A 16,313-nucleotide genomic window follows, 5' to 3' on the forward strand; every position below is an offset into this window, starting at 1 on the left:
TTGCCTCCATGGGGATACTGCTAGTTCCCCTTCACTGGCACACTCGTCCCATCACCTTGTGTGTTCTGTCTCTGAGCTGTAAGCTTGTCCGAGGTCACCTTGCTTATGTGCTTTCCTGTTTGTCTGCTCCCTTCTGTCCGTGAGTTCCATGTAGGCAAGCTCCTGTTTTCCTTCTTTTCTCCAACTTCCTGTAAATGTTTTTGAATATACACCTAAGTAATAAGGGGGTGATTTGGAGGGAAGGCCTCTGCCCCCACAGCTCCAATGTTCTCCCCTGGGCTCCTGGCCAGCCTTCCTCCAGCTGCAGGCTTCTTTGGGGAGGCATGGCTCTAGCTTATCAGCCCTTCACACCTTAGTCTGAGAAAATGGGCTTTGTCAGTGGGTGTGGCTCGGGGTCTGTTTGGACCCAGGGTGGGTAGGCATATCACTGAGGTTGGGTTCCAGGCTCTGCTCTGCCACCTGAGGTGAACCTCAACGTCCTCTCCTGAAAACGGGTTAAGTGTGTTGCTACACAGGGCCACGGCTCCCAGCAAGGCACACAGCCCCTCTCTAAGGAGTGCTTGCCATCCTCGTGGACTGACATGGAAACCAGGGCTGAGGAGGAAACTACTGCAAAGGAGGGGCCAGTATACTCAGGCAATGACCCTACTGCTGTGTGCTCAGTATAGCTGAGCTGTGGCCCAGCCTCTCTGAGCCTCTGGAAGGCTGAGTGAAACTGCCTTGAAACCAGTTGGGTTTGGCTGTCAACGCTGCTACATTCAGCAGGTGTCCCTCCAGCCAGAGGAGGACCCAGGGTCCTGGGTTATAAACACATCTTTGAGAGGCAAGGCCTATGAACCCCATTTCCAGATGAGAAATAGACTCCTTGGCATTTGAGGGGCCACAGTGGGATGAGAACCCAGCTTGGCCTGCCTCCACGCTCCTCCTCTTGCCCGCGTTGCTAACCTGACCTTGGGCAAATGGCTCTCTGGCCTCGGTTGATTAAGCCCTGTCACTATGCCCAGGCCTGGCTCACAGCCATCGTGTCAGATGATTCCTGGGATCCCCGCGAGGCAGAGGAGACTGGGGGGCAGAGAGACAGTGTCCTACCCAGAGGCAGCCAGGCTGACACAGAAGAGTTAGGATCCCAGGCACCCTGGCCAGGCACAGCTGAAGTGCCCATAGTGGGGGTGTCAGTTGCTAATGCCAAGGGGCATTACTGGCCATTGTTGGAAGGCAGAAGGGAGGTTGACCGGCGCCAGCATGCTGACAAGCAGACAGAAGCCAGAACCCAGGCATTGCCTTTGGCACCCTCTGGAGAGGCAGCCTAGTGCTGGGCTGCTGCCTGACCCTTGTCTCAGTTGGCACTGTACCTAGGGGTACTGTGGGACCTTCCAGGAGCTCGCTGCCTTCCTCCCAGGGCCTGACAGGTAGGTGCTGTGAGCAGGGACTCTTGTAGCATAAATATCTCCTTCTTTGGGTGGTAAACCCCACCCATAGTTGGTCTATGTCCACATTCCATGAAGCGCTATTTACAGAAAGGGAACAGGCCCGGAGAACAGTTTATCCATCACCAACACTCAGCAAGTCCTGGCTGTGGACCAATAAAGTTGTCAGTGTTTCACTTCCATTCATTTTGTTAGTGCTGCCATTAACCCTGGGAGGTAGTTGGAGAAACTGAGGGAGAGAGTTTGAGTCACTTGCTGAAGGTCTGGTAGCCAGCAAGTAAAAAAGAGCAGGGACTCAAACCCAGCCTCAGGCCCTTCCAGCAAGGAATACCTGTAATGTGAGGATCAGTTTTCTCATCTGCAAAGTGGGTGCTGTCTCCCTCCTTGCCCCCCGCCCCCAACCATCTAGAAATCAGGTCACGAGATGGTGTTAGGGAAGCACCCAGCCCAGTAAGGACCTGATACCCATTAGGTGTTCAGCAGACCTCAGAGCCCTCCTCTTATCCAGAGAGCAGAATGGAGACCAGAGTCTGGAAGTTGCTGGAAAGCAAACCACAGCTGGGAGGTATGGAGAGAGGCCCAGGTGGGAATATCATGAATCAGATGGTGGCCTCAGGCTAGTGACATCCACAGTGTGAGCCTTGATGTTTTCCCCCTCCTCCATACTAGGAGGCAGTTGTGCTGTTGTGGATTAAGCACCTAGCAGGGGGCTTGCACAGCCCTGAAATGTGAACCCTTATTAAGGTCATCCTCAGGTTTGCTCCCTCCCAGGATTCTTTGGCTATGAACTTGATCTCCACCAACTATACCCTGCACCTCGAGGAAATAAGAGCCAGTATCTGGGAACATTTATAACCCTCTCCACCCTGGCCCTGGAGATTAAGGGAGTGCACTTAGTGAGTCAGGAAACTGGGTGGGCTTGGGCGAGGTGCCAGTGACACAATGGAGCGCTGGATGGCAGGTGTCTTCTCTAACTGCTGGCGTCTATCTGCAGAGAATCCCATGAACCGCACCTCACAGAGAAGCTGAGGCCCATAGGCCAGACAGACCTGCTGAGGGTCAAATGCTTTCACCAGAATAAGACAAAGGCTGGGATAGAAGTTCTCACAGGGAAGCCACCCAAAAAAGGAAAGATTAAGGTGTAGCAATCATTGTCCCCTGAGGAAACAGATCCACAAACACCTTGGCCAAGGTTGTGTGGTGGGCGTGTAGCTGGACATGGATTCGACCCAGACCGCTCAGGCCTCTGGTGGTTCTTCTCTGATACTGCCTTACCCCACTTGCAAAGAGCAGGTTGCTCTAAATTCACCCCCAGATTTAGCCACTTGAAGCGCCGTGGGCATGGAGCTTGACCTCTCTGCCAATGGTGGCTTTGACCTCCTAGGATCAGGATTAGTTTTCAGTTAATTCACAAAAGGCTTATCCGGGAGAAGGCCTGATGGGGATATCATGAACTCAGAGAAGTCAAACATTTCCAGAAACCACAAAGCTCGTAGGTAGGATTCCACCTGTTTCCACATCTTCATAACAACCTGGAGCTGCAGAGGACAAGCCCGAGTGACCTCAGAGAGTCTGCCCTCTCCGTGTCTTTAGCAGAGAAATAATGGAGAGTGAAAGAATGGAGAATTATCCCAGGAATCTTTCAGCCGCGATGGCCCATGTTCACAGCCAGAGTTGGAGGTCTTGCTTCTGTGCTGTGTGGTCAGAAGGACAACCTCTTTGACATAGCCTCAGGGGACCCTGCCTGGGGCGTCCGAGGCCATCTACGGCAGCCGCCCTCCGGGCCAAACTCTGCACCTTGCACACGCCAGCCGGCTCGGAGGTGCACCGCCCACTGCCCCTGCGACCGGCCTTTGGGCCTGCCTGTCTTCGACTTTGTAGCCAATCCTCATCGCCCTCCAGGCTACGCCCTCCGTTCTTCTCGAGCCAGCCGCGCCAGCCACTTCTCTTGCCCCCCAGGGATTGGTCGTCAGGGCTGCTCGTCTTCCGCCAGAGTTCCAATCTTCGCCTACCTCCAGGCCCTCACCTCCTGGCACCTCGCACCCTGAGGGACCACCTCTGGGACCAAAAACCTCACCCAATAGCCCGCCTTTGCCCCTCAGTGATTGGCTCTAGGGGCTGCCTGTCTGTTTCATGCTAACCAATCCCAGTCTTTCCAAACGCTGATTGGCCAACGCGCAGCCAATCGGAGCGTGGCGTGGACCCCTCCCGCGGCGCGCGCTGAGGGTGCGCGAGGCGGGGCCGTGGTGGCCGGAGGCGGCGGCGGCGGCGGCGGTGGTGAAGGCGACGCGTCCCAGACGGTGAGGGGGAGCAGGGGGCGCGGGGTGGCGCAAGCGTCGGAGGGTCCGCTCCCCTTGGGCCGAGCGAGGGCGAGGCACGGTCCTGTCATGTGTCCTGGGGCGGGGGCGGACGAGGCAGGGCGTGACAGCAGCGTCAAAGGGGCAGGGAGAGGTTAACCCCCCCAATCCCTGCACCCCGTATCCGGTGCTCCCTGGGGACCCTCCCGGCCGAATCTGAACCTTCACGGTCAGTCCGCGCACACCTGACACTACGTCCCTTCTTGTTGACAATCCCCCCCCCCCCCCCATACACCTGATACTGCCCACTTCTCTGACATTCCCCACACCTCTAGAGCCATGCCCCCAGGAGCTCTGCACAGTTGAGGCTTCACACCCACAGGCATCTGAGTCTGTACCCCCACTGATATTCTCTCACACACCTGACATTGCACACCCCCACATCACCTAAGATCGTCCCTCTTGGTGACATCTCCACACCCAGATCCATGCACCCCCACCTCTGCAACAGGGCCTACATCCCCTACTATACCCATGCCTGAGCCTGTGATGCTAAACTCTGGCCCCGCACTCACACCTGGTCCGGGTCATATCCCCTCACTGACTTTGCTCACATCCAGGTCTGTGCCCTTTTCACTTGCCCCCTCCCTTCAGCAACTCGGGTCAGGGTCCTCAGGTACTCTCCCCCTACCCCTGCATCTGCCCTGTGCCTTTACAGTTCCTCTCTCCATCACACACCCTCAGTCTGTGTGCCCACCCGTACCTTCTTACAGGTGCACCCATGTTTGTGCCCCTCTCTGTAATCCTTGAACCCTTCCCCCACCCTAGGTCCTCTACCCTCCCCCACCCAAAAGAAAAGCCCACCCAGATGTTATATTTTCATTTATGAGAGTCTATAAAGTAACTTCTAGGCTTAGAATAATCCCTTTGGCCGGACGAAATTACAATTATCTCCATTTTACCAGCAACAAACCTAAAGGGACTTCAGTTGGGGAGGCAGAGCCCATCCCTCCTTGAGCATTGCTGACTCTTCTCTGTAGACCTTCCCTGTTTTTGCCCATCTGTTGTGCTTATCTCTGAGGGATTGGCAGGGGAAGGGACCCCTACCTTCCCTGCAGCTGTTCCTCAGGAGTCATGACTTTGAGTCCAGAAAGACTGAGCTGGAAGGGGTGGCCCCTGATTGTTGCTGTAGCACGTGTCTCCGAGTCCTGGGGCTGGGTGGGGGTGGGGACCTTGCAGGAGTGGGACTTCAACACCTGGGGTGCCACCAGAGGCTAGGTCACCTGGGAGGGAGCCGCTGGCCTCCCGCCTCTGGCTCCAGCTCTTGCAGACTGAAGCCCCTCACTGACCCTCAAGACCTCCTTGGGCCCTTAAAGCTGATAAACCTGGAGAGTAAGGAAACACTCTTCAGAGTGAGGCGAGCTAATGTTACAGCCACTTAGAGCCAAACTGTAAAACTGGAGCCTGGTGTGGTGCTGGGACTAATGATTTTTCTGGAACTTTTCAAGTTCCCTGGAGTGTAATTTGCAAGTGTGCAGCGTAGAAGGAGCGGGTGGCTTTGTTGTTGAAAAGTAGTAGTGTGGTGTGGTTTCCTGTAAGGTTTGCATAGTGCATCTTACCCCCCTTCGGTCTCTCCCTGCAAAGATGGTGCCAGAATATTCTGGAGGGTCACCTTCAGCTTCTCCTGGGGAAACTGAAGCCATTGGGGTTTTCTGTCCAAATTCAAAAGGAGTCATTTAAAACGTGTGTGTTTACGTATGTGTATGTATATGCTTATAAGTAGATATACACATGTATGTACATCACACTCATATATGCATAGACACACATTTTATAAATACAGATGTATACACATTTCTTATATATACATACACAAATCTATAAAATTTGACAAGGTAATTGATGTACGTGGTAAAAAAAAAAAAAAAAAAAGTCCAAAAGGGCATCCAGTGAAAATTAAGCACGTCTCCCCTTATCTGCACTCTGCCCTTCTAGAGGCATCCATTGTTAATTGCCCTCTTTCCTTCCAGAGATAGTCTATGGCGTGGGGGAATGATGTATATCCCCCACCTCTTCTAAACCCCTGATACATTTGCATGAGCTTTTTATCAAATGGGTGTGCCAGTGTAATAGCCAGTCCCTCGCTGATGACTGTTCAGGTTGTCACTCGTAGCTTCTCTTGCAAACTGAGCTTCAATGAATAGATGGAACCATGCATGAGCAAATATGGAATGAATGTGCGTGGGGCTCCAGCACAGACCCTTCGAAACCTCCCTGTCTTCCTGGAACTCCCATGCCAAAGGGCATGTCCGTTTAAATGGTTAATGTTCCTCCAGAGAGGCTGTGCTGCCATCAGTTGTCTCTCGGCTGTGAAGGTAGAATTCTTGTTTTCTCTCCCAGCATCCAGAATAGATATTATCAAGTGTTTTGGTCTCTCCAGTCTGATAGGTAAAGCACAGCCTACGAGATCCTTTTGAACACTTCTGTGCTTTCTATCCATCTCTTTGGCGTTCTAGCCTGGGTGGTGGTGATTAAACATTATACTTCTGTTTCTCTTCCACAGTTAGACTAACGTTCAGTCCAAGAACTATTTGAATCCCTTCTCTGTGGAGCTCTGGAGGAAACCTTGGGTGTGGGGGGGGGGTCCCTGCAAGACAGAGACATGGGTATTGGCCACAGTCCTGGGAGGGGAGGTCTTAAGATGTCTAAAATTTTTTTAAGAGGTGTAAAAGTTTTTTTCCCACTCGGATCCAGCAAGATCACTTGGGTGTCAGATGAAATTGAGATAAGTCAGATGTAAATCTTTTGGGGAAGCTGTCTTGAGATTCTCTCGAGTCGTCGGCTGTTGCCCACTCTTGGTGCCAGGTGGAGAGCACCTTTTGACTGAGGCCAGGCCTTTTCGCACCTGTCATCCTGTTTTTCTGTGCTTCTGTTTTGGCAATTAGACAATACAGGAATACTGAAATGGTCAGAACTTTCAGCTTGGTTAGGTTTTGCAAACCAGCTCTTTTTAAAAACACATATATTCTTTATTTTTATTGTGAAACACTTAATAAAAAGTATATGATGTGCACATGAAAAGAAAGTATAAAGGATAACGAAGCTGATACTTAGTTGAAGAAGTAGAACATTGCCTCCGGCGGCCCTTCCTTCATCACTGCACTATTTTTAAAATATGCTTGTCAACGTGTGTTTTCTTTGCTGAGTACCTTTTGCTGCAGCTGAATGCTTGGATTCTAGGGTCTTAACAAAGATCAGCAGAAGCCAAGTTTTCTATCAAAGCTGTGTCAATAGGATGACCTGAGAGGTCCACGGAGGGAAGCAGGAACCTCAGGTTCTTGGGCAGGTCACCAGCCAGTACCAGGAGCTTTGATCTTAGAAGACTCCTGTCTAGTTAGTGTCCTGGGCCTGCTGTGACAAATTACCACAAGCTGGGTGGCTTAAGACAAGAGAAAGTTATTCTGTCATAGTTGTGGAGAGCAGAAGGCCAAAATCAAGGTGTTGGCAGATGCTGTAGATGGAATGCATCTGTCTCCCTAAAATTCATATTTTGACTTTTTTTTAATGTTTATTTATTTTTGAGCGCGAGTTGGGGAACGGCAGAGAGAGGGGGGAGACACAGAATCCAAGGCAGGCTCCAGGCTCTGAGCTGGCAGCACAGAACCTGATGCGGGGCTAGAATTCACGAGCTGCAGGATCATGACCTGAGCCGAAGTCGGACGCTTAACCAACTTTGCCACCCAGGCACCCTAAAATTCATATTTTGAAACCTAATCCACAGCGTGATGGCATTAGGAGGTGGGGCCTTAAGGAGGTGAGTAGGTCATGAGGGTGGAGGCCTCATGAATGGGATTAATGCCCTTATAAAAGAGGCCCTGCCCCTTCTGTTTTATGAGGCACAGCAATACATTAGCTGTCTGTGAACCCGGAAAAGTGCTGTCACCAGACACTCAGTCTGCTGGCACCTTGATTCTTGGACTTTCCAGCCTCCAGAACTGTGAGAAATACATTTCTGTTGTCCATAAGCCACCCAGTTTATGGTCTTCTGTTACCAGCCCAAACAGACTGAGACAGCAGGTCGGTTTCTACTGAGGGATCTAAGGGAGAATCTTACCAGGCCTCTCTCCTGGCTGTGGTAGTTGTTGACAATCTTTGGGGTTTTGGCTTGGAGCCACATCATCCCAATCTCTGCCTCCATCTCCACACAGCCTTCTTCCCTGCGTGTGTGTCTTCTTTTTTTTTTTTAATGTTTATTTATTTTTAGAGGGGGGAGAGAGAGAGAGCAGGAGTGGAGGAGGGACAGAGAGAGAAGGAGACACAGAATCCGAAGCAGGCTCTAGGCTCTGAGCTGTCAGCACAGAGCCCGACGCGGGGCTCGAACTCACGGACCGCGAGATCATGACTTGAGCCAAAGTCAGGTGCTCAACTGATTGAGCCACCCAGGCACCCCCTGTGTGTGTGTGTGTGTGTGTGTGTGTGTGTGTCTTCCTACAAGGACACCCATCATTGGATTTAGGACCCACCATAAATTCAGTACGATCTCATCTCAGTGTCCTTAACTAATTTCACCTGCAGAGACCCTATTTCAAAATAGGGTCACCTTCTGAGGTTCTGGTGGGACATGAACTTTAGGGGACACCATTTAATCCCTGTAGCTGCAAAGCCAGAATTTCTGTCAGGATGTTATGCAAAGAAATGCTTGTCTAGTGGCGTCTACTGCTTCAGGAAGAAGGGGGCGGGTAGGGTTGGAGCACACGGCCGCTCACTCACCTGCCTCCCTACTGGAAGGTGGAGGCATCTGCCCAGAGCTAGCAAGGACCTGGGCACGTAAACATGTATTTGCTAGCCCTTGGCCCATGCTTACAGGACTGTGAGCTTGGTCCTAGATCATCTCAGTTTATAGAAGGGTCATCAAGACTTAGGGGCCTTTGCCCCACCTGCAGGGAGAACAGAAGGGGAGCCAAGATGAACCTAGGTCAGCCCAAATCCAGACCCCTGTCCTTTAAGCAGTCACCCGTGGCATGCATGCTTTCTGCCTCTGTTAGACACTGATGTCTGTGAGCTGTACTGAAACACCACAGGCAGTCTGCCTCCAGGAATGGAACAAACTTGAAGCCTGACCACCCCGTTGTTTTACAGTCTGTAAAAATCTATGCACCGGGGACAGGGACAGGTGCAGAGGAAGCAGAAATACTGGGGCTCTGAAGGGTAGGGGACACAGATGTGGATCCCCAAGTGGTTGGGGCTCTGTAGTTGATCAATTCTAGCAGAGGATTGAGGTGCTAACTCAGCGAGGGGAAGGTTCTCGGATATCTGAAAGCCAGCAAGGAGTCAGCCAGATGGCGAAGCGTTGTCAGCAAAGGGAACAAGTGAGCCTGGATGTTGTGGGACCCAAGGCATGGAATTTGAGAGAGGATTGAGGGACCTGGTCCATGGAGCCGGTGACAGGCACAAGAGGGGACTTAACCTTGAGGCCACTTCAGGCAAGGCATCGCCAGCATACCTTAGCTGAGAGCCTCTAGCAGCCTGTGCTTTCCCACCCGTGAGATGAGGCCACCTTGTGAGTAGTTGCAAGCCTTCCCTGATCAAATGTGCCAGTGAAGGGCTCCCAAAAGATGTCAGTGCTGTTCCGTCCGCAGGTCGCATGCCTTTGCTATGGGATGAGTTGAAAAAGCGAGTATGTATGTTTCAGTTAAGTCTTAATTAGCCACGCAGACCCAAGTCCCACCCAGGCTGCGGTATTTGTCCTGGCCCTGTCTAAGGGGTAGGCTCCCAGACCTCACTGTGGCAGCTGTGACTTAATATGCCTGAGGAGGAGCTCAGGAATCCTGCACAAGTGTCCTGGAGATTCTGGGACAGGTGTTCCTGGAAACACCTGGTGTAGCAGCTCAGAGCTGGAGGAAGATGCTAGACCCTGCCTCTCCCCTGTGGTGGTGGGCAGGTCCCCGCAGCCAGAAGAGGGGAGGGAGCTTGGCTTACAGCACAAAGGGGAGACAGGACCCCTTACTGGCCAGGCCTTAGCCAGTGGCTAGTCTAGCCTTGGGCTGGCAAGGCGATGTATAAGAGCCAGGCCTTGAAGAAGGGACAGGTTTGGGGGCTGTGAACAGCCCCTTTGGCCTGGAGCACACCGGTCAGAGCCAAGTGTCGGCCAGCCCTGAACGTGAGAGACAGAGACTGCCCCACCTGTTGTGCCGGACAGCGGCACTGGCATGGTAGTGTTTGGCGGGGAGCACGTGCTTCCTAAACCATTGTCACCTGGTGGGCAGTGGGGCGCCACTTTCCAACTTCTGTTTAACTCTTTGGGGAGATGAACCTGGAAAAAGCGGGGAGCAGCGCTGGAGACCAGGGACCAATGCTCAACTCTTTTAGAGACCCTGGCATGGGGAATGCAGGCTGAATGGTGAGATCTAGGAACTGGTGAGGCCTGCTCAGTAGGGCCCTTAGTAGGGCCTGCGATGGGCTCCATCCCAGGTCCATCTGACTCCTTATTAGGCAGAATGATACTTACCAATACTTAACCAGTACCCATGACCCACTTGAGCAACAGGACCCTGGAAAGATGGTGATGGATGGAAACTGAGCCCTGAGGAGGTTTAGTAACACGTCCAAGGTCACACACTGGACCCCATCTTCCCAAAACACCAGCATGGTGTAACTGGGAGCCTGTACACGTTCCTACTTAGGGAATGAGGCGGACAGTGATAGAAAAGGTACATTTCTGCTGCCACATGAAGGATGTCTGAAGGGCAGGAAGATGGACAGAAAAACCACCTGTGTGTAGGTATATGCTTCTGACTTCTTGCTAAGCATGGACACTGAGCGCAGCCCAGGCCATTGCCTTCCGCAGACACCCCCCACCCCAAGCCTAGCAGAGGAAGCTAATGGAAAGTGACCCCTCCTGGTGCAGCAGGGAGCCACGGGGTGCTCAATGTAGGGCAGAGCAGCTAAGTTTTGGGAGGTGAGGCCGGGACATTTAGGGAGGGCTTTGAAGGGTGCAGAGGAGTTTGCTAGGCATGGGGTGGGGAGAGTGCAGCCAAAGCAGAACTTGGTGTGTCCTGAAAGTGAATTGCCTTATCCAGCAAATAACTGAGTGGATACAAGCAGCTGTGGAACTGTGCTAGGCTCCACATGGCAAGTGAGAAAACAAGACTTTTGGGGTGAGGGCTTTACACAAGTGCACCCTCTTATTAGAGGGACCAGAGTACCACCGCATGCCTCGGTTTGTTGTAGATCACTACGGTGCAGCTGGTGACAGGTGTTGGCAACACTTTCTTGCAAGGGCCGAGGACAGTGATTGACAATAGGATGTTCTGTATCTTTTAGGACTTGGATGCCTGAGTGTCTGAGCCATAGAGACTGCAACACAAGGTGGTGGTGACCAGTTTGTCTGAAAGGCACGAATAGAAGGGAATGCAGCAGGGAGAGACGGGCAGCAGCTGGTGGGGTCTGGGTTAACAGGGAACAGCCATTATGTAAGATGCTACCGCTCTCTTAGGCAGAAGTTAATGCCCATTAACTGGAAAAGAAAACAGCCTTTATCAACAGGCAGATAGGATGTTAATTGGCTTCCGTTTACTGAGAGATTACAGGATCTGTCCACGAATGCTTGTAAACTCCATCAGCCGAGAACCCCCCCCCCCCCCCGCTTTATGTAAACATTTCCTTGGCCCCGTGGGGTGGTGCACACAAGCGCTCATGAACATGAATGGTGGCCTTGGTCAGGGAGCTTCTGAGGGAATTGGACACAAATGTGTGTGTGCAGGTGCGTGTATTAGGACGGATGCACACGTGGAGAGGCTGCTGCGTGGGGCTCATAGCCTGGGCTACCTAAGATCCCAAAGCACCCGGTTCGCATTTCCTAGACAGTGCTCTTCAGTATGTTATATTGCTGAATTGCCTCCCGACCCTGCTTTGCTTTGTTTTTTGATGAGTGGAACAGAAATATGGTACAAAAAATGAATTTTTGTTGATTGGGGCTGGTCTGTGAATGCTGCCTGCCCATGGCATGTGGGGGGTGAGCCCCATCTCACTCCACTTTTAGCAGAGACTCTGACACCTGAATCCCAGGCCGTGGGTACCTGTTAGAGGTACGCCCAGAGAACATACTGAGGCTGGGCACACCAGGGCCGCAGGATGCCATTGTCCATGGTTGGAAATGCAGCACGGGCCCGGAAGAGTATAAGGGAAATACACAGATCAGGGCTCTGGAAGGCTGTGCAAGGGACAGAGACCCATCCCAAACTGGCTGAACTAGAAAGGGAGCTTTGTGGGCTCCAGGGTGAAAAAGTCTAAGTGCTTCTAGCACCTGCCAGGTTCTTTGTCAGCTCCCAAGTTCTGCTAGAACCATTGGGCCCCAGGGCATCCCGAGTCATGAAGACATATGTCCACCTCCCTCCCTGGCCTTGGCTCTGTCAGCTCCCCTTGGGGCCTACCTGTTTCCCCTCCTGAGAGAAAGAGGACTTCTCCGGCCCAGTGGTTCCCTCAGAAATCCCAGTCTTTGGGTCTGGTGCTCCAAACTGAGGGTCACCCTAGAGTCAAGGGGAGGGTCAGCCCCGCCTTTCTCCCAGGTGACAGAGACAGAGTGGGTGTCTGCCCAGTGTGCTGTCTCCAGAAGGGGGGCAGACATCCCTTGTACATGTGGCCTTCCTTCTAGGAGCTTAGGCATCTCCTCGGACTTTTAGTCATTGCCAAAATCATCAGCAGGCGTTCTCCACAGGTGAGGGGAAAGGTGAACATCAGTGAGCAATGCAGATCACCCCTCTGCTGCCATCGGAGTCCCCTCGGAGTTAAGAACACAGTACCCAGGGGCGCCTGGGTGGCTCAGTTGGTTAAGCGGCCGACTTCGGCTCAGGTCATGATCTTGCGGTCTGTGAGTTCGAGCCCCGCGTCGGTCTCTGTGCTGACAGCTCAGAGCCTGGAGCCTGTTTCAGATTCTGTGTCTCCCTCTCTCTGACCCTCCCCTGTTCATGCTCTGTCTCTCTCTGTCTCAAAAATAAATAAATGTTAAAAAAAAAAAATTTAAAAGAACACAGTGCCCAGGTTCAGGGTCAGGTGGTCTGGGAGAGGCTGGCCAAGTTTGGGGATTCTCTTCTTTAATGTTTAATTTTTTTCTTGTGGTATAACTGACACACGGGAAAGTGAGTAGCTTTTGTCCACAGCTCAAGGAAGTTTTACATGTGTGTTCACCTGTGAAATCTGATCAACATGCAGAACGTTTCAAGCCCCACTCTGGCTCCTCCGTGGCCCTTCCCTGTCCTACCTCCCACAGCAAACCCCATTCTGATCTTTATCACTGCTGAGGCTTTATTGTCGTGCTTGATCTATTTTATTTTACTTAATTTTTAAATGTTTGTTTATTTTTGAGAGGGGTGGGGGAGACAGAGGGTCCGACGAGAGCTCTGCGCTGACAGCAGCGAGCCCGATGTGGGGCTCAAACTCATGAACCGTGTGATCATGCATGACCCAAGCCGAAGTCAGATGCTCAACCGGCTGAGCCACCCAGGTGCCCCTGATTTTTTAAATTGTGATGAAATGTATACAACTTAAAATATACTGCCCCCACCTTTGCTTTGCATATAGTTCACTGACATGAAGTGCGTCCTCATTGCCGTGCAGCCATGACCACCAACCAGCTCCAGAACTTTTCCATCTTGTCCCCATTAAACACGAACCCCCCATCCCCCTCCCTCGGCCCCTGGCACCCACCATTCTGCTTTCTGCCTCTATGAATTTAGGGACTCTAGAGACGTCACAGAAGTGGATTTAAATCTTTGTCCTTTTGTGACTGGTTTATTTCACTTAGCATGATGTCCTCAAGGTTCCTCCATCCTGTAGCCTGTGTCAGAATTTCGTTGCTCTTGAAAGCTGAATAATGTTCGGGTCACCTGGGTGGCTCAGTCGGTTAAGCAGCCGACTTCAGCTCAGGTCATGATCTTGCAGTTCGTGGGTTCGAGCTCCATGTCGGGCTCTAATGCTGACAGCTCAGAGCCTGGAGCCTCCTTCGGATTCTGTGTCTCCTCTCTCTGCCCCTCCCCTACATGTGTTCTGTCTCTCAAAATTAAATAAACATTTAAAAAAAATTTTTTTTTAAGCTGAATAACATTCCACTTGTACAGAAGGCCACTTTGTGTTACTGTGCTTGGATGTGACTTAGACTCACTTGGTGCACAGTCTTTTGTGTTGGCTGCTCTTTCTCCACTGTTTTGTCTGAGATTTGTGCCTGTCAGTTGCGTGTGGCAGCAGCCGGCCCTTCTGTCTTGTTGTGTGGACCGGCTGTGTGACCCTTCCACCTGCGAGAACTTGTTCTCTTGTGGGTGGCTGTCTGGGTTGTGTCCCCAGAGGGTGCTCGTCATCACTGTGAGATATGACAGGCTACCACGCAGGTGTTCGGAGTTCCCAAATGCCATCTTAGGGTCTCAAACACTGAGGAGAGGCACTGGGGGAGGGATTTGGGGGATCATCCTGGCTGGGGTCCAGAGGTAGAAGAACCAACAGGGATGTTGTGGGATGGGGGTGTTTTGTGCTCTCCCACTAGCAGAGCCTTCCACGGCCCGCATGCGCTCGCCTGCCTTTATTTCCCTGATCAGCCTGAGCTGGCTCCAGCCTTGGGGGAGCCCCCCTTTTTACTGCTCTGGCTACACGGGGTGCTCCTTCCCAGACCCCAGGACATACCCTGCCCTGCACCTCTCCTACCACAGAGCCCCGCTCACCAGCACCCCTGTGGATCCTCTGCCCACACTCCCCGTCCCCCACCACTGTGGTGCCGTTTCCCCAGAGTGTGTACTTGGCAGGCACACAGTTAATCAGACTCCAAGGAACCCCAGAGGGTAGTGTATATTGGACCAGAGCAGGGCAGTCCTTAGGGCTCCCCTTTCCAGGACCATCCCTTCAAGGATCAGGACAAGAGGATTCTAGAACCTTCAAGCCCCCACTCACAGGCTCCCAGACTGGCCAGGCCTTGGCCCTGCCCAGTGGCACCTTTCCTCCTTGCCTGGGTTCCTCTTACTGGGAACAAAGGAGTGAATTCCCTTTGGTGCCCACTGCCCAGCCACCGGGCAACCCAGAGGGCCCTGTGGAAGGCTGGGGTCACACGAACCAGAGGAGCACAGTGAGCAAGTGGGGTGGAGGGAAGACATGGGAGCAGCAAGGACCAGGATGATGAGAAGCAGAGCTGGGCCTCAGACAGGAGCTTGCACCCTGCCCTGCACCACCCTGCCTCACCTCTGTATCTACAGAATCAGGCTTGGGGCCCACAGGCACACGTCAACATCTGTCCCTCGAGCACACTTAGTCCAACTCCTGCAGCTACTTTGGACCACCCCTTGTCATCTGCGTCATGTTGTTCCCCCCACTGCCCTCCACCCCCACCACCCTCCTGCCAAACCTGCCCCTCCACCTCCAGTGGGTGCAAGACATCTTGGCCTGGGGCCAGCATTAGAAGATCAAAGCAGCCAATGAGTAACAGATCATCTTGTTTTAACCCAGAGCATGAAGTGGTCATCTACAAGGTCATACTGATATATATATTTTTAAATGTTTATTCATTTTTGAGAGAGAGGGAGAGAAAGACAGAGTGTGAGAGGGGGAGGGGCAGAGAGAGGGAGATACGGAATTGGAAGCAGGCTCCAGGCTCTAAACTGTCAGCACAGAGCCTGACGTGGGGCCCGAACCCACGAACTCTGAGATCATGACCTGAGCTGAAGTCGGACGTTTAACCAACTGAGCCACCAAGCACCCCAAGGTCATACTGATCTGAATAAATGACAGAAAAAGTAAATTAGTTGGGGAGAAGAGGCCACAGTTCCTGTGTAAGAATACCCAGTCATGTATTCTCCCCCTCCAGGAAGAGAGCTTAACTCCCCCGACCCCCAAAGGTAGGCTGGTTCCAAAGAGAAGAGTCTGGAAAAGTGTCACTCAGCAGGGGGACAGACATCTGGCAGACCCCACCTTAACCAAGAGGTCCAAGTCAGTCTCACCTGGATTAAGTCTGTGTTCTCAGGTATAATGTCATGAGGAGGGCTCACCTCCAAGGTCCTCCCAAGACCACACAACCCAGGCTCATGGTGAAAAAACACATCAGACAAACCCAGGTGGGCTGGGGCATGAGGGAGTGGGATTCTGGGGCAGAAAAGGGAGATTAGGGGAATAACTGGAAAGCCTGGAGTTCTGTGGACAGTCATGTTAGAACAGGAGGAGGAGTAGGCTCACTGACCAGACCAGCCCAGGTCCTCTCTTCACGGCCAACACCTCAGGCTGGGCTCCCTTTCGTGGTCACCCTTCTCGAATCTGCGGGCTGTGACACTTGAGGGTCTCCAGAGGCCTCTGCTTCTTATTTTTCCGTTTTATCAGATACCACCATGTGTCACTGTCCACTGTCCCTAATTCACCTCTACTGCCAGGGGACCAGAGCCTCGGAGGCACTGGGCAATATTTCATGTGGGGCCCCACGTCTGGAAGGTAGGGCAGCTGGGGTTCTTCCCAATCAGACGTTCTGTGTTTTCAAATGTCTGTGTTTCAAAATACGTTTCAAATGCCCAGCCTGCCCATGTGCCTCATTATCTTAGGTTTACATTTTTTAAGTCAGGCGAGG

The 16,313-nt window shown here is 52.4% G+C and overlaps 1 protein-coding gene across 2 annotated transcripts in view; it reads left to right on the top strand.

Moving 5' to 3' along the window:
- Positions 1 to 3,669: 3,669 nt before the first annotated feature.
- The window catches only part of SLC25A42 (solute carrier family 25 member 42), a 30,513-nt gene continuing 17,869 nt past the window's right edge, over positions 3,670 to 16,313 (top strand). For both annotated transcript variants that reach the window (XM_040445006.1, XM_040445004.1), the window contains exon 1: positions 3,670 to 3,727. The gene's annotated coding sequence lies outside the window, so the exon portion shown is untranslated. The remainder of the gene's footprint in view (positions 3,728 to 16,313) is intronic.

Source organism: Herpailurus yagouaroundi, unplaced genomic scaffold (genome assembly GCF_014898765.1).
Source record: "Herpailurus yagouaroundi ecotype Mexico unplaced genomic scaffold, PumYag 193, whole genome shotgun sequence".
Lineage (NCBI taxonomy): Eukaryota > Metazoa > Chordata > Mammalia > Carnivora > Felidae > Herpailurus > Herpailurus yagouaroundi.